This window comes from Dipteris shenzhenensis, chromosome 1 (assembly GCF_047967505.1).
Source record: "Dipteris shenzhenensis isolate YYH24624 ecotype China chromosome 1, Dip_SZ_1.0, whole genome shotgun sequence".
NCBI lineage: Eukaryota > Viridiplantae > Streptophyta > Polypodiopsida > Gleicheniales > Dipteridaceae > Dipteris > Dipteris shenzhenensis.
In genome coordinates this window covers 8,830,299-8,849,436 of record NC_141596.1, presented here as the reverse complement: position 1 = coordinate 8,849,436, position 19,138 = coordinate 8,830,299, and positions in this window count along the sequence as shown.

Here is a 19,138-nt window from a genome sequence, read left to right as displayed (position 1 = left end):
GTGTGTATCTGAGAAGATATGATAGTTCATTTTTACACCCGCATCAAGGTACGCACTTGTACCATGCTCTGTACTTTTTGCATACTGTTATGCCCCCATCACGTCTCCACGAACGATCTCTGAATGTGCCGAGTTAAGGGCAACGTTCATTTGGTAACCCCTCAAAAGGTTAAAGGGGAAAACAACTTAGATGTATGGAAATGAAACCGATAAGGTAGGTGAAAGGGGAAAACAAATAGGTCTACTTAACATCCACACATGCTTGAAACACTTGCTTGGAATATTTTCTTGAAAGTTTATGCCTATGCTTCTTTAGTTTATGCTTCTATGCCATTTATGCTTCTTTAGTTTATGCTTCTATGCCATTTATGCTTTATGCTTTAATATTTTCTTGGAATATGTTTATATGTTTCTTTATGCTTCTATGTTTTAATATGTTTATATGTTTCTTTATGCTTCTATGCTTTAATATTTTCTTGGAATATGTTTATATGTTTCTTTATGCTTCTATGCCATTTATGCTTTATGCTTTAATATTTTCTTGGAATATGTTTATATATGCCTATGCTTCTTTAGTTTATGCTTCTATGCCATTTATGCTTTATGCTTTAATATTTCTATAGTCTTAGTATGTATTAAGCAATCAAGTCATGCAATGTATAGTATGTAAGCAATCTAGCCTCGGGAGCACTCCGGTCTCTTGACACGGTCTGCAATTCCCCTGGCAGAATGCTTATAGAATCAAGTCATGCAATGTATAGTATGTAAGCAATCTAGCCTCGAGAGCACTCCGGTCTCTTGACACGGTCTGCAATTCCCCTGGCAGAATGCTTACATAATCAAGTCCTGCAATGTATAGTATGTAAGCAATCTAGCCTCGGGAGCACTCCGGTCTCTTGACACGGTCTGCAATTCCCCTGGCAAAATGCTTACAGAATCAAGTCGTGCAATGTATAGTATGTAAGAAATCTAGCCTCGGGAGCACTCCGGTCTCTTGACACGGTCTGCAATTCCCCTGGCAGAATGCTTAGAGAATCAAGTCGTGCAATGTATAGTATGTAAGCAATCTAGCCTCCGGAGCACTCCGGTCTCTTGACACGATCTGCAATTCCCCTGGCAAAATTCTTATAGAATCAAGTCGTGCAATGTATAGTATGTAGCAATCTAGCCTCGGGAGCACTCCGGTCTCTTGACACGGTCTGCAATTCCCCTAGTAGAATGCTTATAGAATCAAGTCGTGCAATGTATACTATGTAAGCAATCTAGCCTCGGGAGCACTCCGGTCTCTTGACACGGTCTGCAATTCCCCTAGTAGAATGCTTATAGAATCAAATCATGCAATGTATAGTATGTAAGCAATCTAGTCTCGGGAGCACTCCGGTCTCTTGACACGGTCTGCAATTCCCCTGGCAGAATGCTTAGAGAATCAAGTCGTGCAATGTATAGTATGTAAGCAATCTAGCCTTGGGAGTACTCCGGTCTCTGAACACGGTCTGCAATTCCCTTGGAAGAATGCTTAGAAAATCAAGTCAATAATTGGAAATACATCTACATGCTCACAAGAATCAAACCGTTTAGTTGTGTGTGAGAGAGAGAGGAAGGGATAGAGAGAGAGAGAGAGAGAGAGAGAGAGACAGAGAGAGAGAGAGAAAGAGAGGATAATCTTACAAAAGCAACTAATTTTGTTTTATGTGCAGAAGGTAACATGGACAAGATGAAGAGTCATAAAAAACACGTGTTATATGAATATAGATTCAAGGAAGGAATGCGAAAAATATTCTCGAAGTGTCTTTGCATGAGCTTGTTATCAAAAACGCAGGAAGATTTGGAAAAGTATTTTGACTTAGGGGAAAGAGGGATGGATAAGCTTTGTGTGGATCTTTCCTCTGATGTCATTACCATGATGAAGAATGAAGATCCACAATGGAATATGCAATATGAATTTCAAGATAATTTTTGTGTGAGTATTCGCATAGAACTAGGGAGAGTTAAAAGTGTTTATGAAAAGCGGACAAGCACATTCAATCCCAGAGATACAAATAATAAAGAAGAGTTGATTGATTGGTTTTCCTTAAAGTGGAAGGCAGTTATGAGTTCAAAGAGGAAAGCATTCAATGCCAGTTCTTCAAAAGAATGTGTCAATCCCAGAGGATTGAAGATGCCATCTTTGTTTTTTCTTGAGAAGCAGCAGATTCATGTACAAGAGAAAGATTATGTGCTGGGTGAAGGCTCATATGGAAGAGTGGTGAAAGGTAACATCATTGGTGTAGACTGCTTTGATCCAAAAGAGACCTTTGCCATTAAGAAACTTAAGGTATCTCAAAAGCCAAGTGAAAGGGAAGAGAGAAGGTCCATGCAAGAGTTAATGGCAAATATGGAAACAATGCAAGCCCAATTACCTCATAGAGGACTTGTTCGCACGATTGCTCGTGTGATAAATCCTCCAAGATTGGTATACCAGTATTGGAATGGGGAGACATTGGACAAATGGTCAAGGTTAAATGCTATGAACTCAGTCTATGTGGGAGAGGAGCTAGACCATTTATCTCGTGTCCGTACTCATGCCGTAAATCTAGCTGGTACTTTGATGGGGACGTTAAAATACATGCATGGAAAAGATCTTTTGCATAATGACTTGCATCCTTCGAACATTATGCTTCACTTTGATAGTGAGTCTGATAAGGTCTTTATAGGAATTATCGATTGGGGATTTAGCAAGAGTGATAAATATGTCAATGATGGCAAGGATCGATGTGATCCTCAATTCAAAGAGCGATGCATGCGAAGAAAGTGGTTGGCTCCTGAGTTGTATACTTTTCCATATGCAAAGTTTTCCAAGGAAACTGATATTTATGCTACAGCCTTTTCATTGGAAAAGTTGTATCGGCTAGCTTACAAGTACTTTGTTCACATCCAAGATGCAACTAAGTTGGATCACTTAAAGCGTTGGTGGAAGAGAATAGAGGAAATGAGAAATCCTATTCCTAAAGCTAGACCTACTGCAACAGATGTTACTCATACATTTGAAGCTATATTCAAAGTCACATGTGAAAGTGCATTACGACATGATGCATTGTAACCTTTTGTAGCACTATAGTTTCTAAATAATATTCCAAAGATTGATGGTTTTCTTTCTAGTACATGATCTATTTATGTATATAAAAAATGTCAACTTTTTTAATTTATTCTTTCAAATGACTCATTAATAATGTTTATGTAATATTTGTGTTGATACAAGCAAGAATTAGAAGGTCTATAGTTATTTGTTTTGATATAGCGTTTGTGAAATACTTTATTTTTCTCTCCTCTTAAGCTAGAATATTGATCTTCAATAAATACCATTAGTGATTTAGACTATGGCATACCATTTAGAATTTAAAAGTTATGAGTTTATTTATATTTTTCTCTTATTTTGATTAGGTATACTATTGATCATATCATGGCTTCAAAGACTCACATAAAGGTGTTTGACTATGGATCATCTGAGAAGAAGCTTTTGGGATATGTTAGAGTGCTTGGTGACTCTACCTATAGCATGATACGTAAGGAGATTATGCAAGATGGAATCATTAATGTTCCTTTTCATTTTGTTATCAAAGATGACAATGATGATGAAGGTTGTATACTAAATGAGACAACCATTAAGCGTCGAATAAGGTAATTTTAGCTCTCTATGCATTATGCTTTTATCTATATCATCAAGATATTTATAATTGCTATGTTTGGAAATCTCTCAAAAAGATGAGGAAGTTATTAAACTCTATAATTGTGTTGTGTAGATGGAATGCAAAAGATGACACTCTTATTGGGTTTTGTGGAAAGAAAGGAGAATATCATCAATGCTCATCAAATGACTCCATTGTTGTTGGTGAAGGCTCACAAGGATACTCGAATATTATAGATGCCTTTCAAAATCATATCATAGGTCATTATGCTAGACTTTTGATTGTTAATCCTCTTCATGATCTTCTTCCACGATTGGCTTTGATTGTGCATTGCACATGCAATCGTTTTGATAGTGATTTTGTAAGGAACCAATGGAATCTTTTGGAGACCATGTGGAATGCAAACCTGAAAGATAAAGTTGGACCCATAATTGGACATGCTTCAGATGGAGATAGTAGAAGACGAAAGTTGATGCTTGAAGACTATTTGGAGAAAAGCGAACAACCTTTTGCTATCAATTGGTGTGGATGGAATTTGAGAGCAAAAATTGTAGGAGGAAATGTGTATGGCCTTCATGATCAAGACTTTGTACACTGTGGAAAGAAACTTACAAGCCCACTTGATAGTCCTACTCGACAACTAGCAATTGGATGTGTTTGGATCACACTAAATCATGTATCTATTGTTTACAATTCTTTTTCAATTGAGGAGCACAAGCTACGAGATGGAGATATTCAAAGGAATGATCGACAAAATTGGGGAGCAACTCAAAGGATTGCAAGTAGACAAGTACAGAAATGTTTGAGAAAACTTCAAAAAAAAGAAAGAAGTATGAAGGGGACTGAGGCCTATTTGATGATTGTTGCTGATTATATTGATATTTTCTTGTCACCATATTTGATCTTGAAGGAGCGTGTGGTGCTTGCAGCCAAGGTAGTCTTCTTTTTCAAAATTTGGCGACTATGGATTCATCACCATCCAACCTACACCTTGAAGAAAAATTTCATCAGTAAGGAGGCTTATACGGACTGCATGCTTTCTTGTCATTTTGTTGTATTGCTCATAAAGATGTTTCGAGATTTTTATCCTAATCTGAAGTGTCCACTACATCTTACCGGTTCTGATGCTGCTGAAATCTATTTTAGTAAAGTTGGAGGCATGATTGTGCAAGAAAGAGCATTTGATCTTGGAGATCTTCTACATAGCATTGGTAGCTTGAATAAAATTGCCATGCATGAGTGTGCTCAAAATGGTCTAACTTTCTCTAGGGCTCATAAAAAGCAAGAGCATATATGGAAACATTTGAACAAACAAGAAGGGATGATTGAAGAAAATCTAGGTGACTATGAGAGTGTTTCTTCTGATGAAAAGATGATTGATGCATTAAAGGAGGGCTTACAACAAGCTCACATACTATGCGAGTGTTTGGATTTGAAACCTAGCAAGGCTGAAGACTTGAAATGGTGGTTTCAACCTTGGCTAGATGCAGGGTCTACATGGTGTAAGCTAGATGCTGAAATGGGAGAAGCTGATGAGAATGATGACTCTGTGGAGCCATGTGGTGAAGAAGAAACTATGGACGAGAATAGCAATGAAAGCGAAGAGGTTATTGCACTTAGTGAGATTAGACATGAAATTGATGACATTTTGAAGGAAACAAGAAACATGCCCCCTAAGAAAAACATTAGCCCCATTGTAGAGGTGGACGGAAAGTTTATTTTCAAGTCAACATTGGTGAGTCAACTCAATGGATGTCCAACCTTGTCAAAAGATAGACTCACAAGGGTAAAGCAAGGTGTTTACTTCAACCATGAAGCAAAAGCACAATCATCAAATGGAAATTTATTTGGATAGGTTGTGACTGTGCTGTATACTTTCATGATGACACAAAAGGACAAGGAAATCAACACATGAAAAGAAATGGCAAAGCTACAATCACGAGGAATATGGATGCAACTCATGGTACATGGTACTTAGGAAGAGTTCAAAAGATGAGGAAGAAAGTCGGAGGGAGGTACGTGGATTATAAGTGTGGCTTTGATTTAGCAGATAGGCCCCAAGGTTTGGAAGTTCAGCTTGGATGGTATCAAAGGGCAAAAGGAGCACAAATGTTTACTTATGATTTGACAGAATTAAACATGGTGGACATTGAAACAATTATTGCATTAGCAAATTTGACATATATTGTAAGAACAGACAAGTACCAGCTAGATGAGAATGACTACAAAGTTTTTAATGACTTCTTGAAAAGTGCTAGGTAAGTTTACTTTGCATTTTTCATGCAAGATGAAACTTTCCAAAATGTCTTATAATGAGCTACATCATCTAAGGATCATCCTTGGCTAATTTTGGTTTCAGATAATGATACGTCACATGTATCGCATAAGGAGTTGGGCTAGTTCTTGAGGCAAAAATCTACATTTTTTGTAAGTCAAATACCTTAAGATAAACTTGAATACAAACTTTTCTTGAGATATAATTCTATATTTTTTGTAAGGCAAGTAATTTAGATAAACTTGAGTGCAAACGTTTTCTAGCTTTATCTAACATTAATCATGCGAAATTCTTGATTCTTATTGGTGAATAGACAGGGCAATACTAGATGGAGGGTCAAATTTGGAAGCCAAGTGGCCTATTTTAGGGCCCTCCCTTGGCTATAATCTTTACACTATAAACAAGACAATTCCACATCCTCCATGTTATACAGCTGAGGTCATTCAAGGATCCATCAATGAGGAGGAGAAGTCTGTGTAACAACCTTTAGTCTAGCTATCTCTAGCTGATTTTTTGCCACGTCTAAGTCTAAGGTTTTGATTAAACTCTTGATGACAAGTCTTGGTTGTAACTTGTATCTATTTTTAGATATCAATATGCTTGTACTTTGGATTCAACTCTACCTTTTCATTTGGTACTTTTGATGAAATTTGGCTATAGCTTGTGAGCCTCGGTTCTGTGCTAGAGTCTAAATATCAAATTGAGCATCTAAATAGAATTTATCTACCAAATTGTGCAATCAATGCAAGTTTGATATGGATCTCATCGAAGCTTGAAACATCCCAAACCTCTAACTAAACCTTCATGTGAAATTCCATATTGAGCAGCAAAATATGGATTATAAAACTCTAAAGTACTACTAAAGGAAGAATAGACTATATCCAAAAAACTATGCATCCAATGTATAGGTGGTCTATGGCTTCCCTTAAATATCCACGCATTCCAATTCTATCTACCATATTTTATTTACATATGGTCTCAAAATTGTGAGGGGAAGCATGGGTCCTTCAAAAGTTTGAATTGAAATATAGTAGAAATGGAATAAAGGGTGCTTTCCAAACTGAAAAATTGTCAGATGCATTAATAATTAAGATCTTAATTCAATAAAGAAGCTATAATATTTCATCATTCTACAAATTTTTCTTTTATATCATATGCATCTAGCATATGGTTTGGAAGTTAGGATATTCAAAAATTTAGAAAAAAGTGATGTAAATACATAAATATGAAAGCATGTAACTTAAAGAAAAGTAAAACGACATAAATTGAGAAAAAGATACGGATGGAGTGATAATAAGCTTAATAACTTTGTGCACTTAACATGATTAAGTTGCATGCCTTTATGATGAGATGTTAAACACTATCTTTTCCTAATATAGAGAGTGGCATATAGGCAACATGATGCTAGTGCATGCATCATATTGAATATAAACACTTGCACTACATCAACATAATGCTACTACATGCATCATATTTAAGATAAAAACTCCCATTAGATTAACACAAGGTTAAAGTTTAAGCCATCTTCTTATAAGTTTGTGCCATTTTATTCATAGTTCAATTCAAGTTACTTCATGCAAATCTCTAGTAGGTAGTGACAGTTTCGGAGCATGCAAGGGAAACAAAATTGGATAAGGTGGAGTAAATACATGAGAATTTGAGAATTGAAAAGATCAAAAGTTGAAAATACGTTCTATTAGGTACTAGTATGGATGTAAATCATGCATTTAGGCGACATACAATTTAAATGGTTTTATTCAATTATACAATAGATTAACACAAGGTTAAAGTTTAAGCCATCTTCTTATAAGTTTGTGCCATTTTATTCACAGTACAATTCAAGTTACTTCATGCAAATCTCTAGTAGGTAGTGACAGTTTGGGAGCATGCAAGGGAAACAAAATTGGATAAGGTGGAGTAAATACATGAGAATTTGAGAATTGAAAAGATCAAAAGTTGAAAATACATTCTATTAGGTACTAGTATGGATGTAAAGCATGCATCTCGGCGACATAAAATTTAAATGGTTTTATTCAATTATACAATACAATTTCTCAAAAGTAGCATCTGTTTCAACTTACACTAAAATGTACAAGAGGAGGGCAAAAAATATAGGCTTCTTAAATTTTGAATTTATTGAAGGGATATAATTATTGATCCAAAAATTCATAGTAGGGGTATATAAATAGATAAAATGTGGTTACAGAGGGGTTTTTTAAATACCTTTCGAACGCACGTTGTATAGCTGGCTTATGTAAGGTGGACCCCCCGAGGTTTTTTAGAGAGTTGAATAGAAAGCATTGCTTCTGCTGGATGTCAATAGACACAAAACTCCAGTGGTCACTGCATAAGGAAAAAAGCATAAGAAAATCAAAGGCTACAAGAGTTCCCAATCTTAAAGAAGAATCTTAAAAGAAGTAGTCACCCACATACCTACTATGGTATGGAAGTAGCAAAACATCAATTACTTCAAAATTGCAGTGTTTGAACCAGCTGGAAATACTCATGGGAGTCTCCTTTGCATCTCTTAATTTAGAAGAAATGGCTGGATCAACAATATGGACTGTATGCTATACAGAGGGGTGAAGCCAGCTTCTCATCATGCTGCATAGGATCAGAAAATAATTAGGGTAGGTTATAAAGGAGGTACAAGGAGGATTGATTTGCAAAAAATGTAAATTTATAGACACTTACTAGAGCATTGCAAGAATGATAGTATCTGAGCAATACTCATTCTTATGAGCCAATGCTGCTAAGCATTGTTTTGTCAAGTCAAAATCATTCACTGAAACTTCATCCTCAATATGAACAACTACATCAGGGCCCAGCTCCTTCAACCTTCTATGTATCTGTAGCTCCTTCTTTCTAGTCTCCACATCTATAACAGATTTTGTTTCTTTTATTTACTGCTTCAGTGAGTCCTCATAAGCAGCCTTCCCTCTGGTGTTCTTTGAGTGTGTTACCTCAACAACCTTTACCTCATCAACCTTCAACTTCCTTGTAGGTGGAATTAGCAATATGTCTCTCATTTTGATGTCCTGCCATTCCACAGGATGAATAAGCTTGTCATACCTCCATCTCACTCTGGACAAAGTGTTGAAGTCTTTGGCCATCAAAGTCACCCTGTGAGCATGGGCTGCTACAAGCATTGCATCTTCAAAATATTTCTCCAAGTAATCCTCTGCCATTTCCTGTAAGGAAAGAATGGCACTTCTATTCCACCTGAAGCCAAGGTTCCAACTGTCACAAATTTCTCTCACCAGTCTTTGAAAGGGTGCTTTGGGTATTGCAAAGCCTATAGCTTTCTGTTGCCTCCTGATCTCCCTTAGCACACCTGCACCCTGATTCAATCTTTTGGCCTTTTGCTTGAGCAAGCTCATTGGCTTACCCTTCCTGCCATGTGCAGCTCTTCCCTTTGGAGGCACACTAAATTTCTTGGTACCTGCCCCAGCTGTTGTTACTGCAAGCCCTGGCCCTTTGCCAACTTTCCTTGCAATTGACTTGGTTCTTGCCATCACTCTGAAAAACTACATACAAAGGATTGGAAAGAGATCACAGACATGGAGAACATGTTCTAACAAAGAAAAGGCAATCACAGGGGTGGATGAAGCCATATAGAGAAATTTGCAATAAAATGCGATATGAGCAGTTTGGAATTTCAAACAGGTCCACATCGCATTTTGCTACAAATTTTTGAAATGACATGCTGGTGCACTCCTACAGTGATTTCTATGTCTCTCCAACTAAATACAGTATGAATGGAGTTTATGCAAGAAGATTATAGCTATGGAAGTCACAAAACCAGAATGACAGGGGTTGATGAAGCAATATTTCAATATTTGCAACAAAACGCGATTTCAGCAGTTTGAAATTCCTAATGCCTTCTCCTCGCATTTTGCTGCAAATTCATGAGGCAGCATGCTAGAATATGCCTTCAGTCATTTGAAGGTGTTTGCATAACCATACAGGATGGATTGAGTCTACGGAAGGCAAGAAATGTGCACAGACTGAAGGGAGAACCCATAAGTACAGTTTTACCCTCACATGCAAATATCACACTTGAAGATCTGCATTCCTACAGTGATTTCTCTGTCTTGACTTGAGTCTATGCATTTCCATGCAGGATGGATTTTTTCTATTTTAGGCAAGAAGATTGCAGAGACTAAGGGGAGAACCCATTGTTACTGACCTGGAATCTATCTGTGGATGTGCTGTGCTGCTGAGGAGTAACCTGTGCTGAGGATGAACCTATGCTGCTGGACAGGATGCTGATGTTGCAGAGTATGAAGGTAGGGAGGCAAGAGAGCAGAGACTGGAGGGCAAGAGGTCTAAAACAGGATACCACAAATAAGTGCAAATAGAAATAAAGAATCTCTAAATCCCACACGTGTGGAATGTAGTCGTTTTTCACACGTGTGGATGGGACCCAGATCTCTTGGAGTTTGAAATTTGGCACGTGTGAAAGTACACTTTATGCCTTGGAACTTGTGCCATTCATGATTTCATCATCAATACCACAACCACTTTTCCCTCCCCTATCTCCCAATCTTTCATCCCTGCCACGACCCTCACATCTTCCATTTCCTTCTCTCTGATCCTTTCCTACCCAGCACACTCCATCCAGACTGCAACCTGCCTGAAGACTACTACTACTGCCAGATCTCTAGGTTACCTATAGAGTGCAAAGTTCAAGCTAGAGAAAGAGCAGGAGATTTACCAGTGCAACTCCATCAGCATGGAAAAGGAAAAAAAAGGTCAGAATTCTAGATTGGTTTCAATGTTTTTTAACATTTATTTCTTCCATCCATTGGATTTTTGATGTCCCAATGTCTTCACTCAGCTCCATCCTTCTTGTTACATTTTCAATTTATACTGTTCAAGAATGTGGTAAATCACCCAAAAATTAGATTGTAGTTGGATATGAATAGAAACTAGAAATTTACAACAAAATGCGAGGAGAGTGGTTTATAATTCTCTAAACAGCCCATATCGCATTTTGCTGCAAATTCCTGTTGTTGACACATTCCTCATGAAAAGTTTCACTCACTCCATTATTTCTCTTGCATATGAGATCATAGTGTCCAGGAATCACTGAGATGAACCAAGTGCTTGATTTGACATGCACATGAACAGAACTTGAGAATTTGCAACAAAATGTGAGGAGAGTGGTTTATAATTCTCTAAATAGCCCATATCGCATTTTGCTGCAAATTCCTGTTGTTGACACATTCCTCATGAATAGTTTCACTCATTCCATTATTTCTCTTGCATATGAGATCATAGTGTCCAGGAATCACTGAGATGAACCAAGTGCTTGATTTGACATGCACATGAACAGAACTCGAGAATTTGCAACAAAATGCGAGGAGAGTGGTTTATAATTCTCTAAATAGCCCATATCGCATTTTGCTGCAGATTCCTGTTGTTGACACATTCCTCATGAAAAGTTTCACTCATTCCATTATTTCTCTTGCATATGAGATCATAGTGTCCAGGAATCACTGAGATGAACCCAGTGCTTGATTTGACATGCACATGAACAGAACTTGAGAATTTGCAACAAAATGCGAGGAGAGTGGTTTATAATTCTCTAAACAGCCCATATCGCATTTTGCTGCAAATTCCTGTGTCTAATTTGGTTCTCACTTCTACCTCATTAATTTGCTATCTTTAGCCCTGTGGAAATCTTGCTTGATGATGAGAAATGTTTTTGTTTTGGAACAGCTGGCTCCCAGGCCGCACCTTTCAAGAGGAAGCTGGACTTTTCTGTTGCTATTATTAGACCACAGCAATCACCAGGTGAGTCATGAGATGTCATGAAGGAATTATTTGGTGATATACAATGCATTCACTGATTGCATATGTCAGCATATAGAATTCATAGTATATAAGTTTTTGAACATGCAAAAAGAAGAGACTGGAGCAGAGTGCTGATTCTTCCATCAAAAAACAAATGGAACCAGAAGAGGACAATTCTCCAGATTTGCTCCTATTTGAGTTTCTTCACAAATGCAAGGCTCAGAGTAACTTCCATATATTCCACAGTATTTTCAACATGGAGTTCACAATGAGCTCTGTACTGGAGTAGCACAAAGATTTTCTTTCAGACTATTGGGATACCTTCAAAGAACTGACAGAGGCAGGAAGAATTGTGGAAGGAGAAAAGGTTTTTGTGCACATAAATCATATTGTCTCCAATGACAGGCTGAGGTACCATGTGAACAGAAGATTTGACAGCCTGCCTGATCACTATAAATTCAACTATACTTTGCACACCAGAAAGTGCAGAGTGCTGGAGGAGAGCATGGCATTTCTTATGTACATTGTCTTCAGTCAGGAGTCTTTGGATGAACAAGGGCAGGAAATAGAAGAAGAAGACACATCTGAAGCAGAGGAAAAGGAGGATGTTTCTTTGGTCACAGAAATGGCAGAGCAAGAAGAAGATATCAACATTCAGGATGAGGGGCTGCAAGTGGCTGCTCTTGACCTTGTTCAACTGAGGACAAAAACTCTGAGGGGAGCAGAGCCAGTTGAAGATTTTGATGTTCAGAGTAGCAACTATGCAGTGCCCATGCTTCCAAGTGTGTTGATTGGTGGAAAGGATTATGTTTTCCTCCATGATATAGAGTGTATGTTTGATTTGAGGGAGGATTATGCCATTTCCCTTATTGCCCAGGCTTCAAGGCTTGACAAGGAGGTTGGCATAGAGGATGACCATTCACTACTGGCTTTGGAAACAATGTTTGATCCTGTAGAGGCCCTTTCATTTTGTTTCAAAGAGGCTGAAAAGTTCCAAGAGCCAGATGAAGCTGCCTTCCAGCTCACACAGGAAGCTATGAATCTCTCAGCACTATACACAAAAAAGCCTAAAGAAGAGGTTGGACAAGAGGGGAGAGGGATAAATCTTTGGAAAGATGAACTGCTTGTTGTTGATGAAAATGAGAAGATACTTCAAATCAAATACTTTGGCTTCTGCTTAACTTTGTTTTTGTAGGTTGTGTATTGTATCACTCCAATCCTTTGATATGTGGCAGCTACAAATTGAGGATGACACATTCCTCCAGAGATCAAGTGGAAGCAGGCAGGTTGGGTTTCGCAAAATGTCAGGCCTAGCTCATTATATTCATGATCTAGGCAGTGCCAAGATCTTGATTTACCATAGGCAGTTGAGCAAGAATTGAGAAGCCATTGTTTACTTCCTAAAATGTTTGTCCAGGGATTTAGGTGGACATGTTCTTTCATGGCAAAAGGAAAAGATCATTTTGATAGAGAGGTTGTCTGCCATAGATATATTTGGAGATTATGTGAATAAGCAGGTCTCTAGGGCCGCTTACTTTTTGTCTTACACTTCTTATGCATTAGCATGTGGTGTTAAGGAGCCCAAATATCTGGGGGGCTATGGAAAACACCAGCTCGTAAGGTTTCGAGAGCCACCCATGATTGCATCAGGCCACACAGTCCAAGAAGAGGAACAGGTGGAGAGAGCTGAAGAAAAGGATAAAGAGACAGTCGACATCAAGCCAATAAAGAAGAAAAAGACTCCAATCAAGATCAAAAAGAGAGTTCCGATCGGCAGGCCCTGGGAGAAATAGGATTTAGTCATCGAATATAGCACAAACATTATATTAAATTTGAACTGATTTGTATAAAGTCTTTGATATCTGGTATGATCTTGTATAAATGATTAATAAGTTGATGATGAAATGATTTGTACATTTACATAGAGTGGTGTCGTTAAATATTAAGTGAACAATATATTGAAATTGTAAACAAATTGTATTAAGTTCAGATCATATGTTTCACAAAAGAAATACTTTTCATGCATAACACCAAGAGTCACTTGTTCCACTAAAAAAATTTCCATTGAATGAGTTTGAAAACATGTGGACATAACACCAATAAGTTACAAATGAGTCCTATTCATGTTTACTTGTCCATTTATGGTTTCTAAATATCTTCTATTCCCTCCATTGTCTATGTCTGCTGCAATTGAATTGTCTAGAGCTTGTCTTCGTCTTTGCTTTTGGGCTAGAAGAAAAGCAAGCTTGATTTTGGAGCTAGCAACTTTTCTTTTAGCATGCAGCCTCTGTAGTATGCCTCAGTAAAACCATTGGAAGACTTCCTTCAGACTATTTGCCTTCTGACTCCCTCCATAGTGTTGTGTGTGTCTAAAAAATGCATTACATGCCATGTAGTGAGACTTCTCCATGCCTTGGGTAGACCAAATAGCTGGGCATCCATACTTTTTGACAAAATAGGGAAGGTGGTTGTATATGATATGCTGTAAGACATAAGAATGCATAGTAAGTAATAAAAAAAAAGAGGATCACACTTAAGTAAAAGAAAAAGACATAACCTTACCATGTAGTGAGTTATATTGCAGGCTGTCCACGCGTCTTTCATTGACTTTCCAAAATGTTTAATTGCCTCCTCGAAGTTCTTGTAATCACTCTTTGTCCATGTTACTTTGTCACAGAACATGAAGAGTTGATCAAGAGACCTCCACACCTCTGCCTTCCTATTTCGTGCTTCCCCATCTGCCTCATGATCTTTCACAACATTATGGACTTGCTTCCACAATCCATAATTAATCTTTGAAACTATTCTACCTTGCCTTACTTGCTTACTGTGTTTGGGTCGAGACAAGAATCTTCTTGCCTTAACACCACCAATAGAGGGCTTCATTGGTACCTCCTTGCCATTGGTAGACTTTTTAAAATCCTTTGTGATTTGAACATCTCCTCCATGCAGACCTATATCGGATAACAATTTTTCCAATGCTTGAAGAGCATCCTTTCTATTTTTTTCGGGATGGAGTTTCCAAGCAAATCCAATATATAAAAATACCAATTTCTCAATAATTCGACATAGACCATGCAATGTGTAGATGTGAACATTACATAGTGGAATGTCCAGAATGGCCTTGAAGTCAGGGTCAACTTTATCTCTATTAGGTGCTCTCTTCCACCATTTTGAATCATTACTTGAGCTGATTCTTTGCAGTAAAGACAAGGAGACTTTGAGTTGCCTCCTTTACTAATGTTATACATGCACTTAAGTGTTTTAAGATCCCCGGCCATGTGCCATTCTACTTGAAAATCACCTTTTCCTGCAACATGGAGATTCTCGCCTTGCACTTGTCTTTTGATTATTCTTGGTATTTATGTGTGGTGAAACACCCAATCTAGTGTTTCATGGTCTTCGGTCTTCACCTGCGAGATTATAGAAAACAAAAGTATTACTATATCAGATTTGAAAACAATGACCAAAATCAAGTATAAAACAAAAAATGATCATACCTGGAACGAGGAGCCTAACCACCATATGTGTTTCTCTAACTGCACACTAAAATACTTCGAACTCGCTTCAGTCAATGATGTATCAATTGCTCCATTCATCAATGTAATAGTAACTTTTTCCATTTTCTTTTCCTTTACAACCTCACACTCATCCAGTTTGATAACAAATTTCAAAATGCCTTTGCACTCCTCAAATGTTATTCCATAAAACTCGACCATTCTTTTTTGAAGTTGTTGCAGATCTAAAAATATATTGTTCCAAGGATCATACACAGTGGTTCCTTTAACACCATGAAATATTTCTTCAATATGGATATATTGCCCAATAAATTCATCTATACTTTCATTCAAATGACCTCTTATCCTCCACACGGTTGCTGGATTTGGCAGTAAAACTCGTTTAATCCTTTGATCTTTCAAAGTTGAGGATATCGCATGGAAAATCGAATTATATCCCTTCCTGCTAACTCCACTAACATCAAGAGCCTCTTGGATTATAGTGCCATCAACTTGATTATTGGATACAAAGTCCTCTACAACATTGCGTTTGACTGTTTTGTATTTTTTTTCCTCAATCAAACCTTTTGCTACATCGCAAGAAAGCAATCCTTTCATTTGTTTAACAGGAAGAAGGTTCGGGTCCATATTTTATTTTGTAGGCTCCAATAATTTCCTGTAGTAACAACACAATATGACTATATCATTCAGCACCTCCATTCTTATTTTGCGACAATCGACGAAATAGATATAGTCTGGAAGAGAGCCTTTTTGAGTATACAAAATGATAAATTTCAATCTAACCTTGCTTCCTGAATTCGTCGCTTGCATCCACCAGTCCCAGCCTTCAAATTTGCAATGTTTTTAATCTTCCTGCTACATAGTCTATCTCCAAGCACGGTTCTCTTCTTTCTTGCTCTTGTCAACTCTTTTTTACTCTTTGAATGCTCCTCAATTTCATTCTGCAACTGTTGCTCCAATTTTGCATGAATGGCTATCTCCTCCATCTTGGCCCCCTTTTCTTGTAGGTACATCATTTTATACGTTTCCGCAAATGCAGACTGCGCTGAAATATAACCAAGAAGTCCATTTTGTCCATCGCCGGCAAACCTCAGTAATGTGGTGGGATTGACAAATGGAGGTGTAGAGGTTTTTACTTGACATTTTGGATATATGCTTCCATCGCACCATAAGTCAATATGTTGAAGCCCTTCTCTTCTCATATTTTCCCGCTGTTGAGCATTCAACACCGTATCCTTTTGTCTTTTTTGTGCTGGAGCATATTGTTCTTCTAAATCGATGTGAAGATGGTGTAATCGCTTCTTCTGAGATAGTGACTCACTAGTATCGGCCATTTTTTGTGCTTCTCAGGTTGCGAAGTTTGTTTTTCAATCTCATAGTCGTTTTGTAACATGAATCGTGGAAGTGTGGCGGTATCCATGTGAATATTTTGAAAACTTGCAATCACTAAGTTCAGTGATGGACTCTTTATGAAAGGCCTGCACATGTCGGCCAAAGAGATGCGAAATCTTTGGTAAACAAAAAAAAATCTAAGAGGATATTTAATGCAAAATCGTGTTAGTCAGACAAAAGATTATCTTATTCCTTTTTGAATTTATAGTTCTGTAGTCCTTACTGACAGTTCTGAGCCACGTTTCCATATTTTACTATTTTTGAGGTCTTTTAGGAGAGAAATAAATCAAAAAATAGTGAATTTCTTACAGGGCCCCAAAATGAGTTCCCTTTTTCCCTAATGGGAAAAGAGGAGAAGAGAGAAGAAGAGGAAGAAGAGGGAGAGAAGAGGAAGAAGAGAGAAAGAAGAGAGAATAAGAGAAGGGGGAAAGAGAGAATAAGAAAAGGGGGAAAGCGAAGGGAAAGGAAAGAGGGAAAGGAAGAGGAAGAAGAGGGAGAGAAGGAGGAAGAAGAGGAAGAGGAATCTGAAGAAGAGGAAGAGAAGAGGGAAATGAGAGAAGAGCATAAGAGAAGAGGAATCTCTTATGCTCATGCATAAGCATAAGCATTCTTATGCTCATGCTTATGTTTATGCATGAGCATAAGAGAAGGGGGAAAGAGAGAAGAAGAGGGATCGGAAAGGAAAGAGGGAAAAAGAGGGAAAGAAAGAGAGAAGAAGAGGGAAAGGAAGGAGAGATTGGAAAAGAGGAAAGAGGGAGAGAAAGAGAGAAGAAGAGGGAAAGAGAAAAGAGGAATGCATGAGCATATGTCTACTTCTCTTATGCTCATGCATAAGCATAATCATTCTTATGCTCATGCTTATGTTTATGCATGAGCATAAGAGAAGGGGGAAAGAGAGAAGAAGAGGAAAAGAGAAAAGAGGGAGAGAAAGAGAGAAGGGGGAAAGAGAGAAAGAGAGAAGGGGGAAAGAGAGAAGAAGAGGAAAGAGGAAAGAGGGAGAGAAAGAGAGAAGAAGAGGGAAAGAGAAAAGAGGAAAAAAGAGACATATGCTCATACTTATGCGTGAGCATATGTCTACTTTTCTTATGCTCATGCATAAGCATAAGCATGAGCATATTTCTCCTTTTCTTATGCTCATGCTTATGTTTCAGCATAAGCATAAGCATAAGCATAAGCTCATGCTTATGCTTATGCATGAGCATAAGAGAAGGGGGAAAGAGAGAATAAGAGGGAAAGGAAAGAGAGAAGAAGAGGGAAAGAGAAAAGAGGAAAAAAGAGACATATGCTCATGCTTATGCATGAGTATATGTCTACTTCTCTTATGCTCATGCATAAGCATAAGCATTCGTATGCTCATGCTTATTTTATGCTTAAGAGAAGGGGGAAAGAGAGAAGAAGAGGGAAAGGAAAGAGGGAAAAAGAGGGAAAGAAAGAGAGAAGAAGAGGAAAAGGAAAGAGGGAAAAAGAGGAGGAAATAGATTGAAGGAGGGAAGAAGGAAAGAGATTGAGGGGAAGAGAGGGTTCCTATGCCCATCACTACAGCTAGCGCTTAACGCGCTAGCTGCAGGCCAATGCAAATAACAAAAATAATAAATGGAAAAAAGAGGAAGCACTTACCTGAAATAGTACGTCCCGCTCGGTGTTGTGGACTGGCCTACAAAAGAGAGGAAACATACCATTTTTCAAATAAGATGTTAGAGGAAGGAGGAGATTACAAAAGTAACTCCTTGAAAGGTGGAGATTGAGGAGACAAGGAGAAAGAGAAGGAAGAGAAATATAGAAAAGAGGTGAGTGTTCTTTCTTTCTTGAAATCTCGTTTTTTGTTTCAATCCTTTGAAAACAAGCATGAAAACTAGTTTACAGGTTTAGCAATACAAGGAGAAGCACTCACAAAACTAAAGCTAACAAACAAATAACCTACATTGTTGAAACAAACTCACCTCTTGAAGAACTTCCTTTCAAGAAACCAAAGAGGGAAAAGGGTAGAGAGGGAGTACAAGAGCTAGGAGAAGGGTGAGGAGTGGAGAATAGAGTGTGAGGTTGTCGGAAATAGGTGGGAGGTCGTTGAAAATAGGTGGGAGGAGAGATTGCCTTGCTTACTTGAGAGATTAGAGAAGGGGATAAAGAAACCGCCGCGCAACGAGAGTCTCGGTTTTTAACCCACAACATCGCTATATAGTGACGCTTTTCCATCGCTATATAGTGACGTTTTTAATTAAAAACGTCGCTATATAGCGACGGAACAGAGGAAAAAGTCACTATATAGCGACGCTTTGAGTCACTTTTTGTTATAGCATGAAGAGAAGCTCATAGATGCTATTTTATTACTGTTAATATCTCTTCTTCATGCTTTTGTTGTGATTTTATAAGTGTAGATGGAAGGATGAGTGGAAGCTCGTCCGATGATGCACCAATGGAGGAGAGCACGAAGTGGCTTACGGAGAGGTTATACTATCATTGCACTCATTGCAAGCGAGAAGTATGACATC